The sequence below is a fragment of the Peromyscus leucopus genome, chromosome 16_21 (assembly GCF_004664715.2).
Source record: "Peromyscus leucopus breed LL Stock chromosome 16_21, UCI_PerLeu_2.1, whole genome shotgun sequence".
NCBI classification, from domain to species: Eukaryota; Metazoa; Chordata; class Mammalia; order Rodentia; family Cricetidae; genus Peromyscus; species Peromyscus leucopus.
In genome coordinates, this window is record NC_051084.1 from 54,316,624 (window position 1) to 54,337,430 (window position 20,807).

The 20,807-nt window shown below is 37.1% G+C and overlaps 1 pseudogene; it reads left to right on the forward strand.

Annotated features, from left to right (window-relative positions):
- The first annotated feature begins 146 nt into the window (after positions 1–146).
- Positions 147–4,223, forward strand: LOC114690567 (annotated as a pseudogene).
- Positions 4,224–20,807: the final 16,584 nt, after the last annotated feature.

Sequence of the window (20,807 nt, forward strand, 5' to 3'; positions counted from 1 at the left end):
GCTACAGTATAGATGTGATACCTTCTACCTTGACTGTTATGCACATGTAAAGCAATGATTATTGTCATTTTAGGAAATGCGAAATGAAGAAAAAGTGACTTATAATACACACCTTACAACATGCATGTCGCATTTACATGTTGCAAATGGCGTGAGTCATTTACATGGTCAGACTATACCAGAAGCAGATAAGAGCCCTTGACAAACACTGTACAAAGCCTCTTGCATACTTATATTGTATTTTTAAATATATATGTGTAAATGCATATAGAAAGATATTAGAGAATGTAATCCACTATCATATTGTTAAAGGTGTTCTTTTTAATACCTTTATGAAGCACAAAATTTTAAGTTATGCAATTTGAGATAAAATATTACCAGTTCCAAAATGACATTTTGAACCCAAAGAGAACAAGCAAAACAATGTATACATTAGATCCAAAATTCCAAGTAAAAGAAAAGAAAAAAAAAACCAATCCACTTTATATGCAAAGTGCTTCTGACATTTTTCATGCAGTACCTCTTTATTTGAAAAAGAAAGATGCAGATAAAAGATCTCATCAGATTTTCAGACTGCCAGAGAGACTTACTACTGCAAGAAAGATATAAACTCTCTATTGAATGTTAGCAATTCAAGTATTCTTTTGAATTACAGCATGTTCAAAAAATGACAAAAATCTAATACTACTTCTTTGAACTGGAGTCATTCCTGTAATTCTCTGAAATACCTTCGTGAGGGTAAATGATGTAGTGTAGTAACCAAGGACATAATGCTTCCTCGATGGTGTTCAGGCACTAAAATATGAATTATAGAAAGTGATTACCCATCTCACCTTGCCTGAAGTAATGATGTTCTGGTTTTTACAGAGCTATCAAAACCTGCTGTGTCAAAAGTGAGCGTGATTTCTGCTATTACAAAGTACACAGGCATAAGGTCTTGATTCTGATTGGACTTTGATGATCTCTAAAAAGACTTGAAGATAATTTAGGATTGTTCACTAAAAATTTATATTGGACGTTAAAATTATCTTTCATATTATTAAATTGTTATATAACTTAAATGAAATGGTTGCTCTGAGTTGAGCAAGAAAAACCTTGTAATAACTAAATAATGTTATATGGTGGAAGAAAAACCCTTTGGACTTTTAAATATCTTAGGAAAAGTAAGTCAGAACTATAACAAAAATCCACATCCTTAGTTTTATGTATTTTCATCTACATAAGTTTTGTATCAGCAATGTAAGAGTTGTATTTAGTAGCATTTAATAGTATGGAAAAGTTATTTGTTAAATTTTGTGATTTAAAAGTAATCTTCTTCAAATTATTTTTGGACATGTAGTTGGCAGAGCATTCCATTCTTGTCTCAGCTTGCCTTTAATATTCCTCTTAATTATTTTGTGATATTCATTGGAGATTTTATTGTGCTTTCTTGTAAAATGAATGTAACATTCAAATGCATTTAAAATATTTCTAGGAAAGTAAAAGACACATGTTCTTTCAATACAAACAAAATGCACCTCACATTTATTGCTAAGAAAATTGAATTTCTTCATACTCCCTCCAAAACTTATAAAATATTCCTCTGTATACTGCTCATACCTCATCAAACAAAAGCTGTGTGGCCTAGAAGCTGTCCACAATTAATTTGAGGATAATAAAAGACAAATCTTGGGGAAGAGAAATGTATATGGGCTATATATTCAGCACCTTTATTTTTTATTCTCTTTCAAAAGGAAGCAGGAATTGAGAGCTTAAGTATAGGAAGAAACTGTCATGCTTATATTCCTCATGAGAAACTAATATTTTGCTGGATAAAAAGGTTGTTCAACAATGGTCGCGAGAAAGCCCAAACTGACCTACTCTGGTGATCGGATGGCCGAGCTCCCTAACTGTCATGACAGAACTCTCATCCAATGACTGAGGGAAGCAGATGCAGAGATCCATGGCCAGGCCCCAGGTGGAGCTCCAGGAGTCCAATTGGCGAGAGAGAGGAGAGATTATATGAGCAAGAGATATTGAGACCATGATTGGAAAAAGCACAGGGACAAATAGCCAAACTAGTGGAAACACATGAACTATGAACCAATAGCTGAGGAGCCCCCATGAAACTGGATCAGACCCTCTGGATAAGTGAGACAGTTGATTAGCTTGAACTATTTAGGAGGCCCCCAGGCAGTGGGACAGGGACCTGCCCTTAGTGCATGAGCTGGCTTTTTGGAACCAAGGGCCTATGCTGGGACACTTTGCTCAGCCTAGGTGAAGGGAGGAGGGGACTGGACCTGCCTCAACTAAATCTACCAGGCTTAGCTGAATCCCCAGGGGAGTTCTTGACTTGGAGGAGGTGGGAATGGGTGGTGGATGGGGGGGGGCGGGAGGAGGGAGGACAAGGGAATCCGTGACTGATATGTAAAATTAAATTAATTATAAAATAAATAAATAAAATTTTAAAAAGGTTGTTCAAGATAACCAATAGGAACAAGTACTGTGCCTTTGAAAACTGGCTAATTAAACAGGAACAAACAGCATTTGTATAAACTAGTCTGTTTAATTGAAAGCTTGCTTATGTAATTAAATATTCCAAAAGGAGTCAAAATCGACAACACTGAATAGTACACATTAAAATACACCCATATTCTCATCTCCGGAACCTATGAATGTTGTCATAGATGTACATTATAACTTAAATATCTTTGGGGGCAATAATTGTAGTGCATCATGTAGAAGGTCAGTGCAGTCTTGTGTGTCTCACAATGAACAAAAAAGGAAATTTTATGATAGATGTACAGGAAAGGACATCACACACACACACACACACACACACACACACACACACACACACACACACACAAAGGATCAATATGGCCAAAGTAACAGAAATTGGAGTATTGAAGCTGTAACCCAAGGAATCTTCAGTCATTAGAAACTAGAAGAAAAAGAGCATTCTATCTCCCCTAGAGACTGGGAAGGAAGTGAATCCTGGTTCTCATTTCAATATTTTATTACTAGACTTAATAGTTATGGAACAACCCATTTCTTATTGGAAACTTTGGAAAAAAACACTGTTTGACATAAAATGGGTTGTTATTCTATAATAAATAACAAAAATACATAAACTTTAGAATTGAAAACTATATCTTAACCTATTCTCATTAGAAAGTGTGAGGGGTGGTAGATAAAATTATCATCTTAGAGAATATAAATGGAAACCTACAATGTATTTTGGTATTGTTATTACTTCACTCCTCATCCTCTAGTGACTTCATTAAAAGAAGCAGCATTTTACTACACATAAATTTTAAGTAATCATATTTGAATGTTTATTTATTTAAAAGGCATTTTAATGGATCCTGAGCTAAGTTAATAAATAAACTACAATGTCACTCTTGAGAGAAAATTGATTGACCTTAAAGTTGATAAAGTCAGATAAAGCCAGAAAGGAAGAGGGAAGTAAGGAACAGTCACTAAAACTTTAATGGCTGGCATCTTGTCTGTGCATTACTCTTGGATCAGTTGATAGGTTCAAGATTATGTGAAAAGTTATTAATCAAAGAAGGATTCAAATAAGCTCAAACGGGGTTCTCACGAGAGCGGGTCCTCTTTCTAAGCCGGCACTTAGTAAGGGACGAACCATGCGCCAAGATCGTGAAGCCCAATGGCGAGAAGCCGGACAGACGAGTTCGAGTCTGGCATCTCCCAGGCGCTGCTCGAGCTGGTGAGAATGAACTCCGACCTCAAGGCGCAGCTGTGGCCAAGGAAATTGAAGTTGGTGGTGGCCAGAAAGCTATCATAATTTTTGTACCAGTTCCTCAGCTGAAGTCTTTTCAGAAAATCCAAGTCCGGCTGGTTCGTGAACTGGAGAAAAAGTTCAGTGGGAAGCACGTGGGTCTTTATTGCTCAGAGGAGGATTCTGCCCAAGCCAACTCAGAAAAGCTGCACGAAAAATAAGCAGAAGCGCCCCAGAAGCCGCACCCTCACTGCAGTGCACGACGCCATCCTCGTGGACTTGGTTTTCCCAAGTGAGATTGTGGGGAAGAGGTTCCGCGTGAAACTGGATGACAGCAGGCTGGCTCATAAAGGTTCATTTAGACAAAGCCCAGCAGAACAACGTGGAGCACAAGGTTGACACTTTTTCTGGTGTGTATAAGAAGCTCACAGGCAAAGATGTTAATTTTGAATTACCAGAGTTTGAGTTGTGAAGAAAATGACTGAATAAAGTGTCATTCGTAGTAAAACAAACAAACAAAACCTCAAATGGAAAGCTGGTCTAGAAATTTTAAACTTGAAATCAACACCCAAACTCCAGCTTCCATGGTCAACTTATTTCAAGACTTAGCACAGCTATGTAATTTGAGAAGATGACATTTTCTTCTTGAAATTTTTCCTATTTCTGGCACGATTACACATTTGGGGCATTTTTAAACCACCTTGAAATTCACTAATTCACTATCATAAATTCACTAATGATTCATGATAGAATCATTAAAAATTGTACAACTTCAATGCTTATTCAAGCATAATGCTTCCCATGTGTAATCATAGCAACCAGGGGGAGAAGACAGGAGGATCAGGAGTCCAAGGTTCACTTTATCTATATAGAACCCGAGAACAGCCTGTGATACTTGAGACTCCACTTAAAACTATCATTGTTTATTAAAGGAAAGAATTCAGAATCAGATCAACTAAAGTACAGAGGCCAGTCCAAGGTCCAGACATGTTCAAGTGCTAAGATATGTTGTCCTATTTTAGGGGATCATGACACATTATGCTTTTTACCTGACTGTGACAAGATGCATGGAATATTGTGGATAATATGTCTTACTTAAGATTTATTTTTGTAGGGGTCAACAACAAGGCATCATTTCTGAGGTTCCACATGAGTAGTTGTTTTCATCTTTTGGGTTAGAAGACAGTTTATCACCCAATTCTTCACTATTTATTACAATGTTGGTCAATCTAGAATGATCAGTTTTTACCCTATGTATTATCTGATGTATAAATTTTCATAGTAGAATTACAGAGAACATATGTTTGCATAATCACACTAACATGTTCATGTCTGTATCAAACAAAATTGGGAAACAAAAGAGCTATAAATAAATACCGTTTTTGTTTTTCTTTTTAAAATATGTACTATAATACTTGTTTTTTCCTCAATGTGTCTGACTTTGTCTTAGTTCTTGTCCAGTCTCTATTAATTTGCGGGTTTAAAAAAAATCTCTTTCACATAGCATATACATATTATTTCAGGGTTTCTGTGAACTGAAGAATCATGAGTGTCTTCCCTATATATCCCAGGTTGATACCAGGAATTAGAAGCAACTATAAAATTGCTTTAATGTAAGGCTTTTCTAAATCCTTTAATCTAGTTAATTTTGAATGTGTATTACATGATTTATTGGTATGATTGCTATAATGTAATCCATAGCATTGAACTCATTTCTGCTTTCACATTATAATGTTACACCTCTAGACTGAAAAATTCTCTACACTTCTTTCAAAAACTTCCTCAGTTTCTGGTAACAATTATTCTATTTCATTTTAAAATTATCATACAATAATATTTTCTATTTTATTTTGTATATACATGTTTGTGCATATATTTTCGCGCCTAGAGATATAAACAAATAAAAGCCTACACAAACCCTTGCTTATCATGTATAATACTAAATATGAAGGGAGCAAACGTTTAATACATAAAAACTATTTTCATTTTATTGAAACACCCTTGCTATTCCTATTCTGGTGTGGATAAAATATACAGAGAGTAATGTTTTGGTATTGATCTGTCCTAATGTAAGTCTAGCAGATGTTGTTGGGCAGAAAAGGAAAGCTTGTCTCTTTAATTTTAAAATGTTTTTATTATTAATTTTTAAAATTTATTTTACATACCAACATCAGTTTCCCTCCATCCTTTCCTCCCATTTGCTCCCCTACCTCCTTTCTACCCCCAACATCCATGCCTCAGAAAAGATAAGGGATTCAACAAAACATGGCACATCAAATTGAGGTAGGACCAAGCTCTTCTCCACTGCCTCAAGTCTGAGCAAGGCATCCCACCATAGGAAATAGGTCCCAAAAGCCAACTCATGCTCCAGGAAGAGGTTCTTGTACCACTGCTAGGGAACCCACAAACAGACCAAGCTGCACAACTCTCCCCCACATGCAGAGGGCCTGATTCAGTTCCATATAGGCTCCCTAGTTGTTGGTCTAGAGTTCATGAGCTCCCACTGTCTCATGTCAGCTGTCCCTGTGGATTTCTCCATCATGATCCTGAACCCTCATGGTTATATGATCCCTCCTCCCTCTCTTCAAAGAGACTCCTGGAGCTTGCCCCAGTACTTGGCTGTGGATCTCTGCATCTGCTTCTGTCAGTTACCGGATGAAGGTTTTATGATGACAATTAGGGTAGTTACCAATCTGATTACAGGAGAGACCATTTCGGGCATCCATTCCACTATTGCTAAGATGCTTAGCTGAGCTCATCCTTACGGATTCCTGGGAATTTCCCTGGCACCATAACACTGTAATGGCCCTCCCTATCAAGAAAGCTTTTTCCATGCTCTCCTTCTCTCTCCTGCCCCCAATTCAACTATCCTGATCCCCCATGTTTCCATCCCCCATCCACATCCTCTCCCTTCTATTTCCCACCCTGCTCCAATTTACCAAGGAAGTCTCATATATTTCCCTTCCTAGAGCTATCCATGGGTCCCTCTTAGGGTCCTCCTTGTCACCTAGTTTCTCTATGACTGTGGATTATAGACTGGTATCCTTTGCTTTACATCTACTACCCACTTATGAGTGAGTAAATACCGTGTTTGTCTTTCTGTGGCTGGGTTACCTCACTAAGGATGATTTTTTTTCTGGTTTCATCCACACGACTGCAAATTTCACGATGTCATCTTATCACTGCTAAGTAATACTCCATTGTATAAATGTACCACATTTTCTTTATCCATTATTCAGTTGCGGGACATCTAGGTTGTTTCCAGGTTCTGGCTATTATGAATAATACTGCTGTGAGCATAGTTGAGCAAGAGTTCTTATGGTATGATTGAGCATCCTTTGGGAATTTGCCTAAGAGTGGTATTTTTGGGTCTTGAGGTTGATTGATTCCCACTTTTCTGAGAAACCACCATACTGATTTTCAAAGTGACTGTACAAGTTTGCACTCCCACCAAGAGTGGAGGAGTGTTGTCTTTACTTTTCATCCTCTCCAACATAAGCTGTCATCTGTGTTTTTTATCTTACCCATTCTGACAGATGTAAGATGGTATCTCAGACTCCTTTTGACTTAAATTTCCCTGAAGACTAAGAATGTTGAGCAATTCCTTAAAAGTGTTTCAGGCATTCAAGATTCTTCTCTTGAGAATTCTCTGCTTAGATCTGTACCCCATTTTTAAATTGGATTATATGATATTTTGATGGCTAGTTTCTGAAGTTCTTTATATATTTTGTAGATCAGCCCTCTGTCAAATTTATGGCTGGTGAAGATTTTTTTTCTAACTCTGTAAACTGCCATTTTGTCTTATTGACTGTCTTTTGCCTTACAGAAGCTTCTCAGTTTCAGGAGGTTCCATTTATTAATTGTCACTCTCAGTGTCTGTGCTGCTGGTCTTATATCCAGAAAGCAGGCTCCTCTGCCAATGCATTTAAGGATACTTCTCACTTTCTCTTCTACCAGGTTCAATGTAACTGGATTTATGTTCAGATCTTTGATCCACTTTGACTTGAGTTTTGTGCATGGCAATAAATATCGATCTATTTGCATTCTTTTACATGCCAACATCCTGTTATGCCAGCACCATTTGTTGAAGATTCTTTCTTCCATTGTACAGTTTTGGCTTCTTTTTCAAAAATTGGGTATTCATAGGTGTCTTAATGTATGTCAGGGTCTTTGATTCAATTCCATTGATCCACATTTCTGTTTTTGTGCCAATACCAAGCTGTTTTTATTACTATTGCTATATAGAAGACTTGAAGTCAGGGATGGTGATGCCTCTGGAAGTTCCTTTATCGTACAGGATTGTTTTAGCTATCCTGGGTTTTTTGTTTCTCCATTTGAAGTTGAGTATTATTATTTCAAGGTCTGTGAAGAATTGTGCTGGGATTTTGATGGGGATTACATTGAATCTTTAGACTGCATCTGGTAAGATTACCATTTTTACTATGTTAATCCTACCTATCCTTGATCATGGGAGATTTCTTCATTTTCTGATATCTTCTTCAATTCTTTTCTTCAAAGACTTAAAGTTCTTGTCATACAGGCCTTTCACTTGTTTGGTTACAGTTACTCCAAGATATTTTTTTTTTTTATTATTTATGGCTATTCTAAAGGGTGTTGTTTCTCTGATTTCTTTCTCAGCCTGTTTTTCATTTGTAAATAGGAGGACTACTGATTTTTTTCAGATAATCTTATATCCCATGACATTATTGAAGGTGTTTTTTGCTGTAGGTGTTCCCTAACTTTTGGGGTCACTTATGTATACTATCATATCATCTGCAATAGTGAAAGTTGAATTATTTTCCAATTTGTACCTCCTTGATATCTTTTTGTTGTCTTATTATTCTAGCTAGAATTTTGAGTACTATATTAAATAGATATGGAGAGTCTTGTCTTGTTTGTGATTTTAGTGAAATCACTTTGAGTTTCTTTCCATTTAATTTGTTGTTGGTTGTTAGCTTGCCATATAATATTTTATTATATTTAAGTTGTTCCTTTTATTCCTGATCTCTCTAAGACCTTTATCATGAAGGGTTATTGGATTTTGTTGAAGGCTTTTTAAGACTCTAGTGAGATGATCATTTGGTTTTTTTTGTTTGTTTTTGTTTTTGTTTTTTTCAGTTTGTTTATATGGTGGATTACATTAACAGATTTTCATATGTTGAACCATGCTTGCTTCTCTGGGATAAAGCCTACTTGATTATGGTAGATGATTTTTTTGATATGTTCTTGGATTCAGTTTGACAATATTTTATTGACTATTTTTGCATGGTTCATGAGGAAGAATGGTCTCTGTCTCTCTTTCTTTATTGTATATTTGTTTTGTTTGAGTATCAAGGTAACTATAGGCTTTTAAAAAGAGTTTGGCAATGTTCCTTCTGTTTCTATTGTGTGGAACAACTTGAGGAGGAGGATTTATATTAATTAGCCCTTCTTTGAAATTCTGATAGAGCTCTGTGCTGAAACCTTCTTGCCCTGGACTTTTTTTTGGTTGGGAGACTTTTAATGACTGCTTGCATTTCTTTAGGAGTTATTTGTATATTTAAGTTGTTTATCTGCTCTTGATTTAATTTTGGTATGAGGTACCTATCCAGATAATTATACATTACTTTTAGATTTTTCAGTTTTTTTTTGAATATATGTTTTTGACGTATGGCTTAATGATTTTCTGAATTTCCTCAATGTCTGTTGTTATTTCTGCCTTTTCGTTTCTGATTTTGTTAATTTGGATGCTCTTTCTTTGCCTTTTGGTTACTTTGGATGAGGGTTTGTCTATCTTGTTGATTTTCTCAAAGAACCAACTTTTTGTTTCATTGATTCTTTGCAATGGTCTCTTTGTTTCTTTCTTATTGATTTCAGCTCTCAACTTGATTTTTTCCTGTCACCTACTCCTCCTGGGTGAGTTTGCTTCTTTTTGTTCCACAGCTTTCAGGTGTGCTGTTAAATCACTAGTGTGAGATTTCTCCAAATTCTTCATGTAGGCACTTAGTGCTATGAACTTTCCTCTTAGCACTGCTTTCATAGTGTCCCCTAATTTTAGTTATTTTGTGCATTCATTAAATTCTAAGATGTCTTTATTACTTCCTTGGCACAGTGGTGATTCAGTTGAGCATTGTTCAGTTTCCATGAGTTTGTAGGCTTTCTGTAATTTGTGTTGTTGAATTCTGATTTTAAGCCATGGTTATAGAATAAGATACAGGGGGTTATTGCAAGTTTTTTTTTTTTTATGTCTGTTGAGATTTGCTTTGTGACAAAGTAGGTAGCTAATTTTAGTGAAGGTTCCATGAGGTGCTGAGAGGAAGGTATATTCTTTTGTGTCTGGATGAAATGTTCTACAGATGTCTGTTAAGCCCATTTGAGTCATAACATCTGAAAGTTCCCTTATTTCTCTGTTAAGTTTCTGTCTGTTAGACTTGTCCATTGGTGAGAGTGGGGAGTTTAAGTCTCTTACTATTAGTGTGTGGGGTTTGTTGTGTGATTTAAACTTTAGTAATTTTTTTAAGTGTGAGAGCCCTTGTATTTGGAGCATAAAAGTTCAGAATTATGACTTCATCTTGATGGATCTTTCTAGTGATGAATATAAAATGTCATTCTCCATGTCTTTTGATTAATTTTAGTTTGAAGTCTATTTTGTTAGATATTAGGATAGCTACACAAACTTGCTTCTTATGTCCATTTGATTAAAAATCCTTTCTGAACCCTTTAGTCAGAGGTAATATCCATCTCTGAAGTTGAGATGTGTTTCTTGTATGCAACAGAATGATGGATCCTGATTTTGTATCCTTTCTGTTAGCCTGTGTCTTTTTTTTGTTTTGTTTTGTTTTGTTTTGCTTTGTTTTTCGAGACAGGGTTTCTCTGTGTAGCTTTGTGCCTTTCCTGGAGCTCACTTGGTAGCCCAGGCTGGCCTCGAACTCACAGAGATCCGCCTGGCTCTGCCTCCCGAGTGCTGGGATTAAAGGCGTGCGCCACCAATGCCCGGCTTAGCCTGTGTCTTTTCATAGTCAATTGAGTCCATTGTTACTCAGAGATATTAATGACCAGTGATTGTTACTTTCCATTATTTTTTTGGTTTTGGTGGCAGTGGTTGTAGTGTGTGTGTGTGTATGTGTGTGTGTGTGTGTGTGTGTGTGTGTGTGTGTGTGTGTGTGTGTTCCCCTTTTTTGGAGTTTGCTGGTATGAGATTTTTCTATTGCCTATATTTTCATAAGTGCAGCTAAGTTCCTTGGGTTGGAGTTTTCCTTCTAGTACTTCCTATAGCATTGGATTTGTGGATAGGTATTGTTTAAATCTGGTTTTGTCATGGAATATCTTGTTTTCCTTATCTACGGTGATTGAGAGTTTTGCTGGATATAGTTAGTAGTCTGGGCTGATATCCATCATCTCTTATTGTCTGCAAAATGTCTGGATGTCACAGTGTTTATTAAGAAGTCCAGTGTAATTTTGATGGGTCTGCCATTATATGTTACTTGGCCATTTTCCATTGTAGCTCTTAATATTCTTTCTTTATTCTGTGTGTTTGGTGTTTTGATTATTATGTGGGAAGGTTGCTTTTTTTGGTCCAGTCAATTTGGTGTCTGGTTATCTTCTTGTACCTTCATAGGCATGTCCTTCTTCAGGTTGGGAAAGATCTCTTCTATGTTTTTTTTTTTTTTTTTTTAATATATTTTTCTGTGCCTTTGTGCTGGAATTCTTCTCCTTTTATCTCTATTAATCTTAGGTTTGGTCTTTTGATGGTGTCACAGATTTTCTGGATATTTTGTGTTAAGAATTAATTAGCATATTCTTTGACCAATGAATCTATTTCCTCTGTCATGCCTTCAATGCTTGAGATTCTCTCTTTTATCTCTTGTATTCTGTTGGTTATGCTTGCATATGTAGTTCCTGTTACTTACCCAGATTTTCCATTTACAGAATTGCCTTAGCTTGTGTTTTCTTTATTACCTCTATTTTATTTTTTTAGTCTTAAGCTATTTCCTCACCTGTTTCCATTTTTTCTTGGCTTTCTTTATGGGATTTATTGATTTCTTCCAAATTTTGTTTATCTTTTCCTCAATTTCTTTAAGAGATTTTTCATTTCCTCTTTAAGGGCCTCTATCATCTTCATAAGGTTATTTTCAAGGTCACTTTCTTCTGCTTTATCTGCCTTGGGATATTCAGGTCGTGCTGTTATAGTATTACTGGGTTCTGGTGGTGCCATACTGCTCTTTATGTTGTTGAAGGTATTTTTATGCTGCTATTTAACCCATCTGGGTTTGGGATAATTATATGAACAGGTGTTGATTCTTGTGGTATCTTTTTGGATGGGTCTTTTGTTCCTTTATTGTCTGTTTCCTTTATTGCTTTTTTGGCCTGAATGGTCAAGGGTTCTGGTTACTGACTGGTTGTCAGGTCAAGTAGGGTTGTCTTGGCTGAGGTTTATGGGAGTTTGGGTGCATAGATCAGGTGTATTGTCCAGTTCTTCTGGCTGGTGTGGGCTTTACTTGTGCCTATGGGGGTCGTATTCTTCCAACTGGTATGGGTTGTGCCTGTGCCTATGAAGTCTTTTCTTCCAACTGGTGTAGGCTTTGCCTGTGGTTGTTCTTCCAACTGGTGTGGGTGGTGCTTGTGTCTATAGGATCTGCTGATGTTGCTGGAGAAGCCTGTTCACAGGGAGGCTGCTCTTCTTCCACTTGATGCAGGTGGTGCTTGTGACTCTAGAAGTTCTTCTTCCAAATGGTGGAAGTGGTGCTTGTGTCTGTAGGGACTGCTCTTTTTCCAGTTGGTTAAGGTGGTGCTAGTGCCTCTAAGGGCTCTTCCAATTGTTGTAGGTGGTGAGAGTGCTTCTCCAGGCTGCTGATTTTGTGGAGGGTGGTTTGCTGGGAGAGGATGATGGGTTCAATGGGTTTGGGTGGTGGAGTGAGTCTTGTATGTTACAGAGTCCAACGGGTGGCAGTGATGATGGAGTGACATAACCACAGGACTACTGCTGGGGCTGAGATGGGAGAGCAAAGGGCACAGGATGTGCCCTGGAGCTAATTGCCTAGGGATCGGAGCAGTTTAATCTTGTTTCTTTATGATATGAGACTTTGCAATGTACTAATATTCCCAATATCCTGAAATAAACCTGATGTTAAATTTTTAATGTAATATATTTCTCTTTACACAAAATTGTACAAAATGGAGAAAGAAATGTACCAGCATATGGTTAGAAACCCTAACTCAAAAGAGTTCCTCTCCTTTGAACTTGTCTTTGTTTGGCATGTTGAGATTTTATTAAGAACCAAGGCCCATACAGGGTAGTCAGACTGAAGGGGAATAGGAAGTACATTTGCTTTCAGTCTCTGTATGTGGGTGAACATGAAAGAACAAAGCAAATAATGAATCTGTATGATGTCTTGACAATGGAAGAGTTTGGATGCAGCTCAATTCAGGAGATTAAAAGTGGAAAGTATAAATCTGGATACTTATTTTCTTAGAACTATGCTGTGGGATGGTCTGTATGTCAAATTGCTCTGATTGGTCAATAAATAAAACACTGGTTGGCCAGTGGCCAGGCAGGAAGTAGGTGGGACAAGGAGAGAGGAGAATTCTGGGAAGTGGAAGGCTGATGTGGAGAGACACTGCAGCCACCGCCATGACCAGCAGCATGTGAAGACGCCGGTAAGCCACCAGCCATGTGGCAAGGTATAGATTTATGGAAATGGTCAATTTAAGCTATAAGAACAGTTAGCAAGAAGCCTGCCACGGCCATACAGTTTGTAAGCAATATAAGTCTCTGTGTTTACTTGGTTGGGTCTGAGCGGCTGTGGGACTGGCGGGTGACAAAGATTTGTCCTGACTGTGGGCAAGGCAGGAAAACTCTAGCTACAAATGGCGCCCAACGTGTTGGCAAGAGTTTCCACCTAAAACCTGAGAAAAGATTTAGTTCTAAAACGGAACTAAAAACAGCTTCCTAATTGTCTCTCTCAAATGAGCAGCAGCTGCCGGTTTGAGCTACTGGCGGGTTCCTGGCATGTGCGCTTGACCTGCAGTATGGCAGGAATGAGGCCTCTGCAAGTGGCACATTAAGCTGCATGGTAGATTTAGCTTTTGCTAGCACAAAACAAAAAAAGAGGTTTCTGGGCTACACGCTGCTTGGATAAAAGCATAGACCCACGATGGCTCCCAGAGCTGGTGGAAAACATACCACCGCCATGTTGGGAAGCTGAAATGGGCGGAGCCAGCAGCCACAGCGCCATTTCAGGCTTAAAAGGCTGCAGTTTAAAGCAATAGGCTCAAGGTAATATAAAAAATAAGCCACATAAAGATGGCTACCACACAGAGAATCTGGATTATGTTCTCTTTGATATTCGTAACTGAAGAAAAACATTTGATTACAAAAGCTGTTGAGTTATGCCAAAATGTATATTTTAAAGGTACCTTGACTTCAAAATTTGACTATAAGGATATGTTGCTTTGGAAAAGAGGCTCTGCTTTTGTTTCTACAGAAAGCCAGAGGCTATGGATTTGTTCCAGATTAAGATACATCAGGTTTGACCAGCCAAGACCACCTGAAAGGTCTCCGATGACACCATGGCCCAGATGATCCAATATCCAGAATCGTTTCAAGGCAACTGGCTCAGACGATACGGTCTCATGGACTACTCCATGATCCTAAAATTTTCTTTGTGTCTCCATAAGATACAGCGCCCCCCTCCAGCAGGAAGTAGTAAGAGAAGCTACGCCCAAATTCCCAAATATACCAAGCTGACTTTGGAGATGTGTAAAAGTTAAAAACCTTCCTTTTAAAAAAAAAGAAAGGGGAAGTGCTGTGGGATGGTCTGTATGTCAAATAGCTCTGATTGGTCAATAAATAAAACACTGGTTGGCCAGTGGCCAGGCAGGAAGTAGGTGGGACAAGGAGAGAGGAGAATTCTGGGAAGTGGAAGGCTGATGTGGAGAGACACTGCAGCCACCGCCATGACCAGCAGCATGTGAAGACGCCGGTAAGCCACCAGCCATGTGGCAAGGTATAGATTTATGGAAATGGTCAATTTAAGCTATAAGAACAGTTAGCAAGAAGCCTGCCACGGCCATACAGTTTGTAAGCAATATAAGTCTCTGTGTTTACTTGGTTGGGTCTGAGCGGCTGTGGGACTGGCGGGTGACAAAGATTTGTCCTGACTGTGGGCAAGGCAGGAAAACTCTCTCCTTTGAACTTGTCTTTGTTTGGCATGTTGAGATTTTATTAAGAACCAAGGCCCATACAGGGTAGTCAGACTGAAGGGGAATAGGAAGTACATTTGCTTTCAGTCTCTGTATGTGGGTGAACATGAATGAACAAAGCAAATAATGAATCTGTATGATGTCTTGACAATGGAAGAGTTTGGATGCAGCTCAATTCAGGAGATTAAAAGTGGAAAGTATAAATCTGGATACTTATTTTCTTAGAACTATGCCTGTATGTTCCTTGTAATGTCTTCTGTTATTCACAGGTACATTTAAGAGTGTTCCTCTTGAGGAGCAGTAGGTAGAAAAATTGAGACAAATCAAAACAAGGCATTAATTTAGGCAAGAGAAGCCTTTACACAAACTGTAGAGCTATGGTCTTCATTGCAGACCAGCTTGTAAAAAGAAATGTTTGCTATATTTTCTCTTTTGTCAAGGCAGAGAAATATTCATTTCTTATTCTTCTAGTAGAAGGGATGAGAAAGACGGACAAATTTATTAAGAAGAAATTATTTACATTTGCTTATAGGAGTCCGACTCCAACCTGTTGAAGTGTTCTTGAGGGGGAGTAGTGAGGAATGAGGAAGTATTAGATAGAAATATAGACAGAGATGACCAGAAAGTCACAGACACAAGATATCTTTGGGAGGTCAATACCCAGTCACTTTGACTTTACTCATGATGGGCTTTTCATACATCAGCAAAGGGAGGGGCAAAAACTTATCCCTTTAAAGGTGGAGGTATAAAGTACCAGCAAATGTAGACCCTTCAAAACACCTAGTAAACACACCCTTGGCCAAATTATCACATTATGCAACCCTGCTGTGCAAGGCAAGCTCAGACTTTCTGACCTTGAGTAAGGACTTACTAGGGAGCCCCTGTGGGCCCCCACAGTTACTTTATGTTCTTTTTTCAAAAACAAAAAAACTCAAAAATTTTAGGATGTAAGGATAGCAAACTAGTAGTCTTGAAGCCAGCCAGAGAAGAGAAGAGCTAAGTCTTGGGACACTTTCTAACCCTCTTCTCCTCTAACCCTCTAATCCACTGTGGTCATTTCTACCAGTGTCAATGAGAAGCATTTTCTTTGCTTCCATGATTTGTACATGTAACAGTCTTATTAAATAAGAAACACAGAGCCAAATGCAGAGTTAAAAGCCCAAGAGGTCAGAGCAGTAGCTAAGAATTGATACTAAAAACCCTTTCCTACCCTTCGCTGCCACTGCTGTCCTTCTCCTCAGAAAGAGAGAGGCCTACTTCCTGTGTGTCTGTGTTTTTACTGACTTTCTGTTCTGCCTTCTTATTGTTCTGCCTTCTTATTGGTTGTAAACTCAACCACATGATGTCCTCGTCACTGCCTGTCTATACAGACCTCCGGTCTTCTATGGTTGGTATTGAGATTAAAGGCATGTATCTCCATACTGGTGGTGTCCTTGAACACAGAGTGCTCTGCCTGTCATGTGATCAGGATTAAGGGCATGTGCTACCACTGCCAGATTTGTGCTATGGCTTGCTTTTAGCTCTGACCCCCAGCACTTTTATTTATTAACATACAAATAAAATCACATTTCAGCACAAATAAAATATCACCATAATGATTAAAATCTTTTGTAATCAAAGTCCTTGCCTTACTCCTCTCTTATCTTGTTCCATTGTCCCATGTGACAGTGGACTGCACATGTCCAGGAGGGAACTCCCAATGCTTATCAAAGCAGCTCACTTAAAAGAAATCCCAGGGCCCTGGTGCATCCAACCCAATGGGATTTTTGTGATATATGTAAAAGTAGAAAATATTAGTGGTCATGACTCCATTTCAGATGTAAATATTACATATAGCACACACCACTTAGAAAACGTAATGAACACGTATCATGAAAACAGAGATTTGCAGTATAATTTGCCTACTCCACCTAACACATCATTAAACAAACTCTGCTTATGATTAGACTGTGGGAACATTGCAGGATAATTTTACTTGCTATGTAGAATCAAAGGAGATATAAACATTATCTTCCCTAAAACTTATTGACTACAAAGTGTGTCTATAAAGACATCAGACAATTCTTTATATGATATAGATATTGCCACAATTCAGTCTTTCTGGGGAAAATATATTTTACATAATGTAACTGAATCAGATACTGTACAAGGTGAATATATTCATTAAAGAACTCTCATCTTCATTGTCGATTGTGTTTTCTCTTTTTGGGGGTGGGGGTGGGCCAACCAGCTCCCAAATAAATACTCACACAGAGATTTGTTCTTACTTATAAATGCCTGGCCTTAGCTTGGCTTGTTTCTTGCCAGCTTTTCTTACCTTTAAATTGTCGCATCTACCTTTGACCTCAGGGATTTTATCTTTTTCTATTCTTGTATGCCTTCTCTTTCCTTCTTACTCTGCATCTGACTGTGTGGCTGGGTGGCTGGCCCCTAGCATCCTTCTCTCCTTTTTCTCTTGCTCTTTCTTATTTTGCTCCCAGACTTCTACTTACTCTCTCTGCCTGCCAACCCTGCCTATCCTTTCTCCTGCTTTGCTATTGGCCATTAAGCTCTTTATTAGACCATCAGGTGTTTTAGACAGACAAAATAATACATCTTCATGGAGTTAAACAAATAAAACATAAAAAAGCACAACACAGAACACATCTTTGCATCATTAAACACATGTTCCACAGCATAAAAAAAGTAACACATCTTAAAATAATATTCTGCAACACATCTTCGTCCAAAAATCTTAGGCATATATATGTAGCCAGCCACAAGATCAAGAGCAAACTAATGAAAGGAGCTCTTAGGATTGTGAAAAGTAATTGGAGTGCATCATTTTATCTAACAATGGGACCTCAAAAGCTAGACAGAATCTCTAATCACAGACTATTACTAACTATGGATGATGATTGTGTGAGACATTTTTCTATGGATGATCACAATCATTTTTCTATCATTTGTCTCACACACAGACACATACACACACACAAACACTCACACATACACAGGAAGTTAGAAATTTGTATGTAGTGCATGATATTACTGTTGACTCTAATACTAGATCAATGAACAAACAGCATTTCCAAAATTTAGATGGTAGCTTAATAATATAGAAAATAAATCCATAATCCATGAAATACATTATAGTGAAGAATTAGAAAGCAGGAACTAATTTTAAAATAAACAATAAAATATAAAAGTAAAATATTCCTTATATATTTACTATCTCTCAGTTATAACAATATTTATTATATGTGTTTGTACTTTACTGAAATTCACAATTACTAATGTTTATTTTTAATATGTAACTTTTGATATATCATTGAGCAATTTGGATGTCTTATAATTTGAAAGTTTGTTCAAATTATTTGGCCTCAGATTTATTTATGTATAAGTCTCATATAAAATTCTTGTATAGTACAAAACAGAAGTAAATAATACAGATTAGAAATTCCTTTCTACTTAATCTCAAATCCAGAATACTATCACTGTGTGATTTATTGGCTTCGGGTTTATTGGCACAAACAAGTAAACCGTTTAGAGAACTACAGTTTGAGACACATGATTGATTTTGAGTAAGTGAAAATTTCCTCATCTTATTACCCATGTCACTTCACTTTCTTTTCATTTATAACTTCTATGATTCCTGGCCCATCTATCTGTTCTACTATATAGGTTAAAACATGTTCCAGAAATCTTATATCCATATGTCCAGTAGTCCTCTTGTGATTATCTTGTAGAAATTTTAGTTTATATATCATCCTATCCAATGTCAATATCCTCAAGCATTATCCATAAAATGATTTGGCACACATTAGTGTCAAAGGCACTTCCAAGTACCATTGAGATATTGGATCTGGGAAAATTTGCACTACCCTCTAGCAGTACCTCTCCACATCATCTTTACAGAGTTTAAATGATTATCACTTGACTTCTTGGAGAAGAAACATTTTGTAAAGAAAGACAGTGAGAAGCCCTGTTCTAAATTTTCTCCTTTGACATCCACTCGACGGGATGACAGGAAGGGATGATTTTTATATACTGAATTTTCTGTGCTTATTTACCTGAGTATCTGGTAGTGTTTTACTATTACTTTATAATTGGGTTTTCCTCTGTGAACAGTAAAAAAAATCTACTGGATTCTTGGAGAGGTTCTTTTCAGTATAAAGAAGAAAAATATTCACTGATAACCTGAAGGTTGATATTGAGGACCTAGTAAAAACTCAATTTTGGAGCTCCTCCAACAATCTCCCAGGCCTAATAAACTGAGAAGTATAAATCCTGATTATATTCTTTATTGATATTAAATTCATTGTCCTTTATTTTAGCATTCTAATTAATATTTTATAACTCTAAGTAGTAAATTTTAATTGTCCCATCTATTTTATCTCAATTTCTATCACATTTAATTAAATGACATAATAAAAGACAAAATATTGTAAGAAATTGCCATGAGATTTTTAAGAAAATTGCATTTAAATATTCAAATTGAATGAATTATCATAAGTGAATAATAAAATGCTTTAAGAATCTACAGGTTTTAAGCATGATATACCAGTAGATATTAACATTTACAGGTATAGCATGTTTGTTTTATAGTTATAATTATATATTGTAGTGAGTAATAATTCTTAGAGGAAATGAAAATATAATGAAAGTTTTTCTTACACTTTAAAGAATAGGAACTTATCAGTTTCTAGAACTTTACCTAGTTTCTTGTATGTGGATGTGTGTGTGTGTGTGTGTGTGTGTGTGTGTGTGTGTGTGTGTGTGTCTGTCTGTCAGCCTGTCTGTCAGTTTGTGCATCTATCTAAATTTGGCTGTTGATTCTTTGTTTACAAATATGGAAAAAATTACCAGGATGCAGAAATTAATTATTGATTCAGGAAAATTCCTACAAATACAATTTAAAGTTCACAATAAGAAAGAAGTTTGAAGTTATACAACTTTGCTACCTTACATATTTTGAATAAAATAGCTTTAGGAGGCCTGGCAAGATGGCTCAGTCTGCAAGGGAAATTTCAGCGAGCAAGGACAACAAGAATTTGATCCAGCATTCATGTGGCAGAAAGAGACAAACATTCCTAAAGTTGTTCTCTTTTTTCTCTGTTAGGTTTGAAGAAGAATGCCCCACCCAAAACCAAAATTGTATATTTGAGTCTGCAGACATCAGAGTGTGGAACTGTTGGGAGAGATTAGGAGGTGTGGCCTTGTTGGAGGAAGTGTGGCATTGAGAATAAGGTCGGAAGTTTCAAAATCCCACCGCAGACTCAGTCTCTCTGCCTGTGGATCAGGTTAGGTAGCTCTCAGTTACTACTCCAGTACCTTACCTCTATGCTTTCCACCACGGTGATCATGGAATCTTCTACCCTGTGGAACCATGAGCTCTAAATTAAATGTTTTGTTTTCAAGAGTTGCCTTGGTCATGGTGTCTCTACAAAATAATAGTACAGCAAATAAGATAACTTCCATGTGCCTGTCACAGTGTGTGTGGACACACAAATATGGACACCTCTGTACTCAAACCTAATTATATAACTAAATTGATAAATAATCATTAAAAATGCTGTGCTTAATTACAAATTATTTTAGAAGACTGGGGGGTTCTTTTAAATTCTTTGTGGATGTTTATTTTTCTGCAGACAAATCTTTTGAGGATGGATTTTATTCAATTTATTGTTTGCTCTTTTAAGTAAGAAAAACACATTCTAAGTATATGTGATTATTGTAAAATGCTTGAATAGTTCATATATTAAGAAATTCTGTAAGCAATGCCTCTGAGTCTTCTTTGTGATGCCATGTTGATTTTCTTGTTCCAGTGTTTTTAAAAACTTACTCTGTTTCTGAATTCAGCATGAAGATAATACCAACCATGTACCTTTGAGAACAGTTTTGTCCTCTGAAGAACTGAAAT